Source organism: Ranitomeya imitator, chromosome 2 (assembly GCF_032444005.1).
Source record: "Ranitomeya imitator isolate aRanImi1 chromosome 2, aRanImi1.pri, whole genome shotgun sequence".
Lineage (NCBI taxonomy): Eukaryota > Metazoa > Chordata > Amphibia > Anura > Dendrobatidae > Ranitomeya > Ranitomeya imitator.
In genome coordinates this window covers 280,047,622-280,063,497 of record NC_091283.1, presented here as the reverse complement: position 1 = coordinate 280,063,497, position 15,876 = coordinate 280,047,622, and positions in this window count along the sequence as shown.

Below are 15,876 nucleotides of genomic sequence, written 5' to 3'. Positions count from 1 at the left end.
GGTGTGGTCAGTGGAGGCCTAGTGGAAGGAGTGACCGCAGACAGGCATCGAAGGCCTAAAATAATAACACATGGCTGTAGGCAATTTTAAATTGGTTCCAGGGGTACACGGGCAGCAGTGGTGTGGTCAGTGGAGGCCTAGTGGAAGGAGTGACCGCAGACAGGCATCGAAGGCCTAAAATAATAACACATGGCTGTAGGCAATTTTAAATTGGTTCCAGGGGTACACGGGCAGCAGTGCCCTGGTCAGTGTAGTAGTAGTTGAAAGAATGGACCGCAGACAGGCATCGAAGGCCTAAAATAAAAAAATTGGGCTGGCTGTAGGCAATTTTAAATTGGTTCCAGGGGTACACGGGCAGCAGTGGTGTGGTCAGTGGAGGCCTAGTGGAAGGAGTGACCGCAGACAGGCATCGAAGGCCTAAAATAATAACACATGGCTGTAGGCAATTTTAAATTGGTTCCAGGGGTACACGGGCAGCAGTGGTGTGGTCAGTGGAGGCCTAGTGGAAGGAGTGACCGCAGACAGGCATCGAAGGCCTAAAATAATAACACATGGCTGTAGGCAATTTTAAATTGGTTCCAGGGGTACACGGGCAGCAGTGCCCTGGTCAGTGTAGTAGTAGTTGAAAGAATGGACCGCAGACAGGCATCGAAGGCCTAAAATAAAAAAATTGGGCTGGCTGTAGGCAATTTTAAATTGGTTCCAGGGGTACACGGGCAGCAGTGGTGTGGTCAGTGGAGGCCTAGTGGAAGGAGTGACCGCAGACAGGCATCGAAGGCCTAAAATAATAACACATGGCTGTAGGCAATTTTAAATTGGTTCCAGGGGTACACGGGCAGCAGTGCCCTGGTCAGTGTAGTAGTAGTTGAAAGAATCGACCGCAGACAGGCATCGAAGGCCTAAAATAAAAAAATTGGGCTGGCTGTAGGCAATTTTAAATTGGTTCCAGGGGTACACGGGCAGCAGTGGTGTGGTCAGTGGAGGCCTAGTGGAAGGAGTGACCGCAGACAGGCATCGAAGGACTAAAATAATAACACATGGCTGTAGGCAATTTTAAATTGGTTCCAGGGGTACACGGGCAGCAGTGGTGTGGTCAGTGGAGGCCTAGTGGAAGGAGTGACCGCAGACAGGCATCGAAGGCCTAAAATAATAACACATGGCTGTAGGCAATTTTAAATTGGTTCCAGGGGTACACGGGCAGCAGTGCCCTGGTCAGTGTAGTAGTAGTTGAAAGAATGGACCGCAGACAGGCATCGAAGGCCTAAAATAAAAAAATTGGGCTGGCTGTAGGCAATTTTAAATTGGTTCCAGGGGTACACGGGCAGCAGTGGTGTGGTCAGTGGAGGCCTAGTGGAAGGAGTGACCGCAGACAGGCATCGAAGGCCTAAAATAATAACACATGGCTGTAGGCAATTTTAAATTGGTTCCAGGGGTACACGGGCAGCAGTGCCCTGGTCAGTGTAGTAGTAGTTGAAAGAATGGACCGCAGACAGGCATCGAAGGCCTAAAATAAAAAAATTGGGCTGGCTGTAGGCAATTTTAAATTGGTTCCAGGGGTACACTGGCAGCAGTGGTGTGGTCAGTAGAGGCCTAGTGGAAGGAGTGACCGCAGACAGGCATCGAAGGCCTAAAATAATAACACATGGCTGTAGGCAATTTTAAATTGGTTCCATGGGTACACGGGCAGCAGTGCCCTGGTCAGTGTAGTAGTAGTTGAAAGAATGGACCGCAGACAGGCATCGAAGGCCTAAAATAAAAAAATTGGGCTGGCTGTAGGCAATTTTAAATTGGTTCCAGGGGTACACGGGCAGCAGTGGTGTGGTCAGTGGAGGCCTAGTGGAAGGAGTGACCGCAGACAGGCATCGAAGGCCTAAAATAATAACACATGGCTGTAGGCAATTTTAAATTGGTTCCAGGGGTACACGGGCAGCAGTGCCCTGGTCAGTGTAGTAGTAGTTGAAAGAATGGACCGCAGACAGGCATCGAAGGCCTAAAATAAAAAAATTGGGCTGGCTGTAGGCAATTTTAAATTGGTTCCAGGGGTACACGGGCAGCAGTGGTGTGGTCAGTGGAGGCCTAGTGGAAGGAGTGACCGCAGACAGGCATCGAAGGCCTAAAATAATAACACATGGCTGTAGGCAATTTTAAATTGGTTCCAGGGGTACACGGGCAGCAGTGGTGTGGTCAGTGGAGGCCTAGTGGAAGGAGTGACCGCAGACAGGCATCGAAGGCCTAAAATAATAACACATGGCTGTAGGCAATTTTAAATTGGTTCCAGGGGTACACGGGCAGCAGTGGTGTGGTCAGTGGAGGCCTAGTGGAAGGAGTGACCACAGACAGGCATCGAAGGCCTAACATAACAAAAATGTCAATACAATGGTATTGTCAGTGGCAGGCATTGAAGGATGTCAGCGCATAGACTAAACATTGGTGGAGCTGTGAGATAATTTTGCAAGTGGTAGAGCACTGTTTGAGCTGGGGTGGGGGGAAACTGTCTTGTGGCCGGCGGTACAGGCCCAGGGCCCCTCATATTACAACGGTGTGTCTGACGTTGGGTGCGCACCACCACCGCCAGAGACACTTTATTGTACTAGGAGGGACCCAGTGGCAGTGCCGTCGACCAAAAGCGGGCTCACCCACCTCTTCAGACAAACTGCACTCTCACGGGTGCTGTCGCCAAGTGTCGATACCACGGCCCCGTGTGGGGAGTTTGGCCATTTAGTGAGGTGTAAACATGTCGTATGCTGGACAATCAGGTGCAGAAAATTACGAGATTGGAAAAGGCATTCAGAATAGTCCACAGGCAAGACCTTTTCATAGGAAAGCTAGGTGTCAGCCGGGCAAGGTGGGGCAAAAGATTTTGAAATCCAGTTGTGGTTCATTTTAATGAAGGTTAGATCATCTACATTTTGGGTAGCCAGACGAGTCCTTTTTTCTGTTAGTATTGAACCTGCAGCACTGAATACTCTTTCTGATAGGACACTAGCTGCCGGGCAAGCAAGCTCCTGCAATGCATATTCTGCCAATTCTGGCCAGGTGTCTAATTGTGATGCCCAGTAATCAAATGGGAATGACGGTTGAGGGAGAACATCGATAAGGGATGAAAAATAGTTTGTAACCATACTGGACAAATGTTGTCTCCTGTCACTTTGAATTGATGCTGCAGTACCTGTCCTGTCTGCGGTCATAGCAAAATCACTCCACAACCTGGTCAGAAAACCCCTCTGGCCAACGCCACTTCTGATTTCTGCCCCTCTAACTCCTCTGGTCTGCTGGCCCCTGCAGCTCGTGTGAGAACGATCACGGGCGCTGTGTGCAGGGAATGCCAGAAGCAAACGGTCAACAAGAGTTGATTGTTTGGTTGCTAATATTAGTTCCAAGTTCTCATGTGGCATTATATTTTGCAATTTGCCTTTATAGCGAGGATCAAGGAGGCAGGCCAACCAGTAATCGTCATCATTCATCATTTTAGTTATGCGTGTGTCCCTTTTGAGGATACGTAAGGCATAATCCGCCATGTGGGCCAAAGTTCCAGTTCTCAAATCTGCGGTTGTGCTTGGTTGAGGGGCAGTTTCAGGCAAATCCACGTCACTTGTGTCCCTCAAAAAACCAGAACCCGGCCTTGCCGCGCCACCAATTTCCAGTGGCCCCGGAAAAGCTTCCTCATTAAAAATATAATCATCCCCATCATCCTCCTCGTCCTCCTCCTCCTCTTCGCCCGCTACCTCGTCCTGTACACTGCCCTGGCCAGACAATGGCTGACTGTCATCAAGGCTTTCCTCTTCCTCAGCTGCAGACGCCTGATCCTTTATGTGTGTCAAACTTTGCATCAGCAGACGCATTAGGGGGATGCTCATGCTTATTATGGCGTTGTCTGCACTAACCAGCCGTGTGCATTCCTCAAAACACTGAAGGACTTGACACATGTCTTGAATCTTTGACCACTGCACACCTGACAACTCCATGTCTGCCATCCTACTGCCTGCCCGTGTATGTGTATCCTCCCACAAAAACATAACAGCCCGCCTCTGTTCACACAGTCTCTGAAGCATGTGCAGTGTTGAGTTCCACCTTGTTGCAACGTCTATGATTAGGCGATGCTGGGGAAGGTTCAAAGAACGCTGATAGGTCTGCATACGGCTGGAGTGTACGGGCGAACGGCGGATATGTGAGCAAAGTCCACGCACTTTGAGGAGCAGGTCGGATAACCCCGGATAACTTTTCAGGAAGCACTGCACCACCAGGTTTAAGGTGTGAGCCAGGCAAGGAATGTGTTTCAGTTGGGAAAGGGAGATGGCAGCCATGAAATTCCTTCCGTTATCACTCACTACCTTGCCTGCCTCAAGATCTACAGTGCCCAGCCACGACTGCGTTTCTTTCTGCAAGAACTCGGACAGAACTTCCGCGGTGTGTCTGTTGTCGCCCAAACACTTCATAGCCAATACAGCCTGCTGACGTTTGCCAGTAGCTGCCCCATAATGGGAGACCTGGTGTGCAACAGTGGCAGCTGCGGATGGAGTGGTTGTGCGACTACGGTCTGTGGACGAGCTCTCGCTTCTGCAGGAGGACGAAGAGGAGGAGGAGGGGGTGCGAACGGCTACAGCCAATTGTTTCCTAGACCGTGGGCTAGGCAGAACTGTCCCAAACTTGCTGTCCCCTGTGGACCCTGCATCCACCACATTTACCCAGTGTGCCGTGATGGACACGTAACGTCCCTGGCCATGCCTACTGGTCCATGCATCTGTTGTCAGGTGCACCTTTGTGCTCACAGATTGCCTGAGTGCATGGACGATGCGCTCTTTAACATGCTGGTGGAGGGCTGGGATGGCTTTTCTGGAAAAAAAGTGTCGACTGGGTAGCTCGTAGCGTGGTACAGCGTAGTCCATCAGGGCTTTGAAAGCTTCGCTTTCAACTAACCGGTAGGGCATCATCTCTAACGAGATTAGTCTAGCTATGTGTGCGTTCAAACCCTGTGTACGCGGATGCGAGGCTAAGTACTTCCTTTTTCTAACCATAGTCTCATGTAGGGTGAGCTGGACTAGAGAGCTGGAGATCGTGGAACTAGCGGGGGTGCCGGTGGACATGGCAGACTGAGAGACGGTGGGAGATGGTATTGTTGCCACCGGTGCCCTAGATGCAGTGTTTCCTACTACGAAACTGGTGATTCCCTGACCCTGACGGCTTTGGCCTGGCAAAGAAACCTGCACAGATACTGCAAGTGGTGCGGAAAATGGTGGCCCTACACTGCCGGAAGGGATGTTGCGTTGCTGACTAGCTTCATTGGCCGAGGGTGCTACAACCTTAAGGGACGTTTGGTAGTTAGTCCAGGCTTGCAAATGCATGGTGGTTAAATGTCTATGCATGCAACTTGTATTGAGACTTTTCAGATTCTGTCCTCTGCTTAAGGTAGTTGAACATTTTTGACAGATGACTTTGCGCTGATCAATTGGATGTTGTTTAAAAAAATGCCAGACTGCACTCTTTCTAGCATCGGATACCTTTTCAGGCATTGCAGACTGAGCTTTAACCGGATGGCCACGCTGTCCTCCAACAGGTTTTAGCTTTGCCACGCGTTTTGGGCAAGATACGGGCCCGGCAGATGGAACCTGTTGCGATGTTGATTCCTGCTGCGGCCCCTCCTCCTCCGCTTCAGAACTGCTGCCGCCTGCACCCTGTTCCCCCAATGGCTGCCAATCGGGGTCAAGAACTGGGTCATCTATTACCTCTTCTTGTAGCTCGTGTGCAACTTCGTCTGTGTCACCGTGTCGGTCGGTGGTATAGCGTTCGTGATGGGGCAACATAGTCTCATCAGGGTCTGATTCTTGATCAGCACCCTGCGATGGCAATGTTGTGGTCTGAGTCAAAGGACCAGGATAGTAGTCTGGCTGTGGCTGTGCATCAGTGCACTCCATGTCAGATTCAACTTGTAATGGGCATGGACTGTTAACTGCTTCACTTTCTAAGCCAGGGACAGTATGTGTAAAGAGCTCCATGGAGTAACCCGTTGTGTCGCCTGCTGCATTCTTCTCTGTTGTTGTTTTTGCTGAAGAGGACAAGGAAGCGACTTGTCCCTGACCGTGAACATCCACTAACGACGCGCTGCTTTGACATTTACCAGTTTCACGAGAGGAGGCAAAAGAGCTAGAGGCTGAGTCAGCAAGATAAGCCAAAACTTGCTCTTGCTGCTCCGGCTTTAAAAGCGGTTTTCCTACTCCCAGAAAAGGGAGCGTTCGAGGCCTTGTGTAGCCAGACGACGAACCTGGCTCCACAGCTCCAGACTTAGGTGCAATATTTTTTTTCCCACGACCAGCTGATGCTCCACCACTACCACTACCCTCATTACCAGCTGACAATGAACGCCCCCGGCCACGACCTCTTCCACCAGACTTCCTCATTGTTTTAAAAACGTTACCAAACGAACGGTATTTGTTGCTGTCACACAACTTACACGGTGAGCTATAACTTCAGTATGATTTAGCTACCCCTTTACAGGTGGGTGAGACCACAACGAAAATCAGCCACAATGTTACACACTCTGTTGTTGTTGGCAACAAATGAGATGGCACACACGCAGGACTGTCACTGAAGCGCAAATGTAAATATTTATCTCCCACTGATTTGTGTTTGTTTTTTTTAAAAGGGAGACTTCAGAAAAAAAAAAAATTAAAAAAAAATTATTTTTTACAGAAGAATTTATAAAACAAATAAAATGAAATGATTGTTTCAGGGAGAATTTAGGAAAAAAAAAAAAAAAAAGGCTTTGTAGGGCCCACTGAGTGAGAGAGGACGCACACAGGAGTCAGGAGTGGCACACAAGCCCAGAGGCCAATATTAATCTCCCACCGATTGATTTAGTTATTTTTTTTGGTAGATTTTGGAACCCAAATCAAGCAAAAAAATTAATAGGCTTTCTATGGCCCACAATTGGGGAGAGAGAGATGGCACACCCAGGATTCAAGACTGGCACACAAGCAGAAGGGGCAATATGAATCTCCCACAGATTTTTTTTTTTTTTTTTTTTTTTCAGGGAGACTTGAGAGAAAAAAAAATACAAAAAAAATGTTTTTTTTCAGGAATAATTTAGAAACCAAAGAAAATAAAAAGATTGTTTCAGGGAGAATTTAGAAAACAAATAAAACAAAAAATAGGCTTTCTAGGGCCCACTGAGTGACAGATGACGCACACAGGAGTCAGGAGTGGCACACAAGCCCAGAGGCCAATATTAATCTCCCACTGATTGATTTAGTGATTTTTTTTGGTAGATTTTGGAACCCAAATCAAGCAAAAAAATTAATAGGCTTTCTATGGCCCACAATTGGGGAGAGAGAGAGAGATGGCACACCCAGGAGTCAAGACTGGCACACAAGCAGAAGGGGCAATATGAATCTCCCACAGATTTTTTTTTTTTTTCAGGGAGACTTGAGAGAAAAAAAAATACAAAAAAAATGATTTTTTTCAGGAATAATTTAGAAACCAAAGAAAATAAAATGATTGTTTCAGGGAGAATTTAGAAAACAAATAAAACAAAAAATAGGCTTTCTAGGGCCCACTGAGTGACAGATGACGCACACAGGAGTCAGGAGTGGCACACAAGCCCAGAGGCCAATATTAATCTCCCACTGATTGATTTAGTGATTTTTTTTGGTAGATTTTGGAACCCAAATCAAGCAAAAAAATTAATAGGCTTTCTATGGCCCACAATTGGGGAGAGAGAGAGAGATGGCACACCCAGGAGTCAAGTCTGGCACACAAGCAGAAGGGGCAATATGAATCTCCCACAGATTTTTTTTTTTTTTTTCAGGGAGACTTGAGAGAAAAAAATACAAAAAAAATGATTTTTTTCAGGAATAATTTAGAAACCAAACAAAATAAAATGATTGTTTCAGGGAGAATTTAGAAAACAAATAAAACAAAAAATAGGCTTTCTAGGGCCCACTGAGTGACAGATGACGCACACAGGAGTCAGGAGTGGCACACAAGCCCAGAGGCCAATATTAATCTCCCACTGATTGATTTAGTGATTTTTTTTGGTAGATTTTGGAACCCAAATCAAGCAAAAAAATTTATAGGCTTTCTATGGCCCACAATTGGGGAGAGAGAGAGAGATGGCACACCCAGGAGTCAAGACTGGCACACAAGCAGAAGGGGCAATATGAATCTCCCACAGATTTTTTTTTTTTTTTTTTTTCAGGGAGACTTGAGAGAAAAAAATACAAAAAAAATGATTTTTTTCAGGAATAATTTAGAAACCAAAGAAAATAAAATGATTGTTTCAGGGAGAATTTAGAAAACAAATAAAACAAAAAATAGGCTTTCTAGGGCCCACTGAGTGACAGATGACGCACACAGGAGTCAGGAGTGGCACACAAGCCCAGAGGCCAATATTAATCTCCCACTGATTGATTTAGTGATTTTTTTTGGTAGATTTTGGAACCCAAATCAAGCAAAAAAATTAATAGGCTTTCTATGGCCCACTATTTGTGAGAGAGATGGCACGCTCAGGACTGGCACACAAGCCCAGAGGCCAATATTAATCTCCCATTTTTTTTTTTCCAGGGAAAATTTATAAACCCAATAAAAAAAATAATAATAAATAGGTTTTCTATGGCCCACTATCTGAGAGAGAGAGATGGCACGCTTAGGACTGGCACACAAGCCCAAAGCCCAATATTAATCTCCCACTGATTGATTTAATGATTTTTTCAGGTAGAATTTAGAACCCAAATCAAGCAAAAAAATTAATAGGCTTTCTATGGCCCACTGAGTGAGAGATGGCACACACAGGAGTAAGGAGTGGCACACAAGCCCTGAGGCCAATATTTTTCTCCCACTGATTGATTGATTGATTTTTTCAGGTAGAATTAGGAACCCAAATCAACCCAAAAAATAAATAGGCTTTCTATGGCCCACTATTTGTGAGAGAGATGGCACGCTCAGGACTGGCACACAAGCCCAGAGGCCAATATTAATCTCCCATTTTTTTTTTTCCAGGGAAAATTTATAAACCCAATAAAAAAAATAATAATAAATAGGCTTTCTATGGCCCACTATCTGAGAGAGAGAGATGGCACGCTTAGGACTGGCACACAAGCCCAAAGGCCAATATTAATCTCCCACTGATTGATTGATTTTTTTCAGGTAGAATTATGAACCCAAATCAACCAAAAAAATAAATAGGCTTTCTATGGCCCACTATTTGTGAGAGAGATGGCACGCTCAGGACTGGCACACAAGCCCAAAGGCCAATATTAATCTCCCACTGATTGATTTATTGATTTTTTCAGGTAGAATTTAGAACCCAAATCAAGCAAAAAAATTAATAGGCTTTCTATGGCCCACTGAGTGAGAGATGGCACACACAGGAGTAAGGAGTGGCACACAAGCCCTGAGGCCAATATTTTTCTCCCACTGATTGATGTTGTGATTTTTTCTGGTAGATTTTGGAACCCAAATCAAGCAAAAAAATAAATAGGCTTTCTATGGCCCACTGAGTGAGAGATGACACAGACAGAGATGGCACTCTAGCAGAAATGTCAATCTTAATCTCCCACAAAAAAAAAAAAAAGGAACTGTCCTTCAATTACTATCTCCCTGCAGTAATCTCAGCCAGGTATGGCAGGCAGCAATAAGGAGTGGACTGATGCACAAATTAAATAAAAAGTGTGGACAAACAAACAAGATAGCTGTGCAGGAAGGAAGGAACAAGAGGATTTGTGCTTTGAAAAAAGCAGTTGGTTTGCACAGCGGCGTACACACAGCAATGCAGCTATCAGGGAACCTTCTAGGGCAGCCCAATGAGCTACAGCGCTGAGGAAAAAAAAAAAAAAAGGAGCTTCCACTGTCCCTGCACACCGAAGGTGGTGTTGGGCAGTGGAAATCGCTACAGCACAAGCGGTTTTGTGGTTAATGGACCCTGCCTAACGCTATCCCTGCTTCTGACGAAGCGGCAGCAACCTCTCCCTAAGCTCAGATCAGCAGCAGTAACATGGCGGTCGGCGGGAACTCCCCTTTATAGCCCCTGTGACGCCGCAGACAGCAAGCCAATCACTGCAATGCCCTTCTCTAAGATGGTGGGGACCAGGACCTATGTCATCACGCTGCCCACACTCTGCGTTTACCTTCATTGGCTGAGAAATGGCGCTTTTCGCGTCATTGAAACGTGACTTTGGCACGAAAGTCACGTACCGCATGGCCGACCACGCACAGGGGTCGGATCGGGTTTCATGAAACTCGACTTCGCCAAAAGTCGGCGACTTTTGAAAATGTTCGACCCGTTTCGCTCAACCCTAGTGATGAGGTCACAGTGATGTGATCAGGGAGTATATATAATAGCACTGCGCCTGGTATATCAAGACACCATAACTGACCGGAGTCCTGTCATAAGTATGCAGGGAACAGAACTACATCTCCCATTAATGGCCAGGACCGAGATAAGAAGAAACTAGAGAAATGACGAAAAGAGGAAACATGATAGACGTTAGTCCTGTCAAGAACATTATGGGAGAATCCACGATAGTAGTCTTACTGAGTGTCATATATAGGGCATACTAAATTTATATGAGGCAGACAGGTAAGGAGTATTTTTAATTTAGCTGAGGGAAAGGGATAGAAAGCTAGTCTTGCCGAAAAAGAAGGAATCAAAATTGCTGGACAAATCATCAACAATCTTAAATACGCAGATGATACAAAATTGACAGCTAGAGATGAGCGAGCACTAAAATACATACATAGTAACATAGTAACATAGTTAGTAAGGCCGAATAAAGACTTTTGTCCATCCAGTTCAGCCTATATTCCATCATAATAAATCCCCAGATCTACGTCCTTCTACAGAACCTAATAATTGTATGATACAATATTGTTCTGCTCCAGGAAGACATCCAGGCCTCTCTTGAACCCCTCGACTGAGTTCGCCATCACCACCTCCTCAGGCAAGCAATTCCAGATTCTCACTGCCCTAACAGTAAACAATCCTCTTCTATGTTGGTGGAAAAACCTTCTCTCCTCCAGACGCAAAGAATGCCCCCTTGTGCCCGTCACCTTCCTTGGTATAAACAGATCCTCAGCAAGATATTTGTATTGTCCCCTTATATACTTATACATGGTTATTAGATCGCCCCTCAGTCGTCTTTTTTCTAGACTAAATAATCCTAATTTCGCTAATCTATCTGGGTATTGTAGTTCTCCCATCCCCTTTATTAATTTTGTTGCCCTCCTTTGTACTCTCTCTAGTTCCATTATATCCTTCCTGAGCACCGATGCCCAAAACTGAACACAGTACTCCATGTGCGGTCTAACTAGGGATTTGTACAGAGGCAGTATAATGCTCTCATCATGTGTATCCAGACCTCTTTTAATGCACCCCATGATCCTGTTTGCCTTGGCAGCTGCTGCCTGGCACTGGCTGCTCCAGGTAAGTTTATCATTAACTAGGATCCCCAAGTCCTTCTCCCTGTCAGAATTACCCAGTGGTTTCCCGTTCAGTGTGTAATGGTGATATTGATTCCTTCTTCCCATGTGTATAACCTTACATTTATCATTGTTAAACCTCATCTGCTACCTTTCAGCCCAAGTTTCCAACTTATCCAGATCCATCTGTAGCAGAATACTATCTTCTCTTGTATTAACTGCTTTACATAGTTTTGTATCATCTGTAAATATCGATATTTTACTGTGTAAACCTTCTACCAGATCATTAATGAATATGTTGAAGAGAACAGGTCCCAATACTGACCCCTGCGGTACCCCACTGGTCACAGCGACCCAGTTAGAGACTATACTATTTATAACCACCCTCTGCTTTCTATCACTAAGCCAGTTACTAACCCATTTACACACATTTTCTCCCAGACCAAGCATTCTCATTTTGTGTACCAACCTCTTGTGCGGCACGGTATCAAACGCTTTGGAAAAATCGAGATATACCACGTCCAATGACTCACCGTGGTCCAGCCTATAGCTTAGCTCTTCATAAAAACTGATTAGATTGGTTTGACAGGAGCGATTTCTCATAACCCCATGCTGATATGGAGTTAAACAGTTATTCTCATTGAGATAATCCAGAATAACATCCCTCAGAAACCCTTCAAATATTTTACCAACAATAGAGGTTAGACTTACTGGCCTATAATTTCCAGGTTCACTTTTAGAGCCCTTTTTGAATATTGGCACCACATTTGCTATGCGCCAGTCCTGCGGAACAGACCCCGTCGCTATAGAGTCCCTAAAAATAAGAAATAATGGTTTATCTATTACATTACTTAGTTCTCTTAGTACTCGTGGGTGTATGCCATCCGGACCCGGAGATTTATCTATTTTAATCTGATTTAGCCGGTTTCGCACCTCTTCTTGGGTTAGATTGGTGACTCTTAATATAGTGTTTTCATTGTTTCTTGGGATTTCACCTAGCATTTCATTTTCCACCGTGAATACCGTGGAGAAGAAGGTGTTTAATATGTTAGCTTTTTCCTCGTCATCTACAACCATTCTTTCCTCACTATTTTTTAAGGGGCCTACACTTTCAGTTTTTATTCTTTTACTATTGATATAGTTGAAGAACAGTTTGGGATTAGTTTTACTCTCATTAGCAATGTGCTTCTCTGTTTCCTTTTTGGCAGCTTTAATTAGTTTTTTAGATAAAGTATTTTTCTCCCTATAGTTTTTTAGAGCTTCAATGGTGCCATCCTGCTTTAGTAGTGCAAATGCTTTCTTTTTACTGTTAATTGCCTGTCTTACTTCTTTGTTTAGCCACATTGGGTTTTTCCTATTTCTAGTCCTTTTATTCCCACAAGGTATAAACCGCTTACAGTGCCTATTTAGGATGTTCTTAAACATGTTCCATTTATTATCTGTATTCTTATTTCTGAGGATATTGTCCCAGTCTACCAGATTAAGGGCATCTCTAAGCTGGTCAAACTTTGCCTTCCTAAAGTTCAGTGTTTTTGTGACTCCCTGACAAGTCCCCCTAGTGAAAGACAGGTGAAACTGTACAATATTGTGGTCGCTATTTCCTAGATGCCCGACCACCTGCAGGTTTGTTATTCTGTCAGGTCTATTAGATAGTATTAGGTCTAAAAGTGCTGCTCCTCTGGTTGGATTCTGCACCAATTGTGAAAGATAATTTTTCTTGGTTATTAGCAGAAACCTGTTGCCTTTATGGGTTTCACAGGTTTCTGTTTCCCAGTTAATATCCGGGTAGTTAAAGTCCCCCATAACCAGGACCTCATTATGGGTTGCAGCTTCATCTATCTGCTTTAGAAGTAGACTTTCCATGGTTTCTGTTATATTTGGGGGTTTGTAACAGACCCCAATGAGAATTTTGTTACCATTTTTCCCTCCATGAATTTCGACCCATATGGACTCGACATCTTCATTCCCTTCGCTAATATCCTCCCTTAAAGTGGACTTTAGACAAGACTTTACATAGAGACAAACCCCTCCTCCTCTGCGATTTTTACGATCCTTTCTAAACAGACTGTAACCCTGTAAGTTAACTGCCCAGTCATAGCTTTCATCTAACCATGTCTCGGTTATTCCCACTATGTCAAAGTTACCTGTAGATATTTCTGCTTCTAGTTCTTCCATCTTGTTTGTCAGGCTTCTGGCGTTTGAGAGCATGCAGTTTAGAGGATTTTGTTTTGTTCCAATCTCCTCGCTGTGGATTGTTTTAGAAATGTTCTTACCTCCCTTCTGAGTATGTTTTCCTGGGTCTTCTTTGTTCGAGTCTAATGTTTTTCTTCCCGTCCCCTCTTCTTCTAGTTTAACGCCCTCCTGATGAGTGTAGCTGCTCGTTGCTTGAACTGAGCAATTACTAATACTCGAATGTTAGTTTCGAGTAAGGAGTATAATGGGATTCGGAGTATAATGGGATTCGATGGGAAATCCAAGCTTTTTTCCTGCAGACCTTATAAAGAGGTCTGGTGGGCAATGAAAATGTTCAAATGCATGGGAAAAGTGCTGAATGGAAAGAGAATAGCATGGGGAAGCTTCTCTGACTCCCAGATCGCTGCTGAGAACAATGGGGTCACACTTTTACTCTACAATAAAACATTCCAAACCTATGAGAAATTGCATTTTACAGTAAAAAAATGTCAAGAATATTTTTTCCTGTATAATGGCTTGTATTTAAGGCAAAATTTTAAAGTGATTAAAAAATGATTTAAGTAAACTAAAATTGACATTTTTAGTAAAAAAAATTGAAATTTCAGTGTAATTCATGAAGGAAGTAAGAACTGCCAAAAATAAGGGACTCAGATACAACCTAAATTAAACATAAAGGAGGGTCTCTTACACATTCTGTTCACATTGTCATGTAGTGGAACTCCTTGACACATAAAGGCTATGCACTAAGTGCAAAGCCTGCCAAACATTACAAGCAGGGTCATCATACACCTTAAAAAGGCACCAACTGTAGTAAGTAATAAAAAAAAATTATAAAAAAGTGGAGTTGCGGTACTTCTATATTCCTTAAGGAAAAAAGTGACACCAGTCCGCAGGATTGTGCACAGTAACCTGCAGACAGTGTCAGGTCGGTGCCGTTATGTTTATTAAAATGATACCATGGTTGATGAAATCCATCTTGTGGTTGTTTAATCTTTATTTTCAGCTGTATGTTTATGGTCGGCGTCCTCAATTCTGTACAATGCAGAAAGGGATCTCGTTGGGGATACCTGGGGAGGATCAGTTTGTTTCTTTATTGGGATCTACATGGGAGTGCTTTCAGTGACATTTGCATGACACGAGTTCCATATATAAATGTTTGGCTGATTGTAAACGTGTGCCAGGTCCAGACCTGTGTTTGGGTGATCAGGTGTGGTTGTCTACCAAGAAAATTAAATTCAAAGTATTTTCGTTGAAGTTAGGACCTGTTTATTTGTCCATATAAAATTACAGTGGCCATTAGTTCCGTTGCTTTCCGTCTGGCATTACCTACATCATTTAAAATTCATAACGTTTTTCACAGGACTCTGTTAAATAAATATTTGATTTCTGAAACCTCTCCTCACTTACCATCACCTCTGCTCCTAGTTGATGGGTAATTACAGTTTCAAGTTTCCAAAATGATCGATTCCTGTCCCATCCATCGCTCATTGCAATATTTGGCTCATTGGCAAGGTTATGGTCCTGAGGAAAGGACTTGGGTACCAGACTCTGATATTCATGCTCAATGTCTGGTTAGGTCCTTTCATCACCTTCATCCAGATAAATTGGGCCCCTCTTAGAGGAAGGGGTATGTTCACAAGCCTGTCAAACACCTTCAATTGTCATGGCAGCGTCAGAGTCTGTGGATTCCACAGATTTAGGCAATCCTGCTTGAGACTCCATAGAGAGCTATGGTCGGCACAGAGTGACTCGAGCGTCACCTTCTAGAGCTGCAGCTCCTAGGCAGGTTAGAAGGAGTTATATCTTTGGTGAACTTAGCTTGTTGATTGGCTGTGGTCACATGCTGCAGAAGAACCAGCCATGTCTGCTCTTTCCCTATTTAAGCTGGCTCCAAGGATCAGGTGATGGCAGCAATAGTTTCCCTATACTGATCTAGGAGAGGTGGACACGGTCTAGCTTTTCCTATCCCTATTCCCCTAAGTGTCACTATATTACCTTGTTGCCTCTAAAGCTTTACACTTTGTCCCTTTGTGTATTTCCCTGAGAGCGTGCAGTGTGATGGTGTTTAAGTTCCGCCCTGTCTTGTTCTGTATTTATCCATACAGACTAGGGCTGCAGAAGAGCACAGTATGGAACAAGGCTCAAGCATCTCCACCTTCAGTAGTAATCTTGGGTATAGGGATATATTAGGACCACTAGCCTTAGAGTAAAACTAGGGTCCCACTTGCTATCCCACAGTCATACAATGACACAGTCACAGAGCTGTGCAATAGC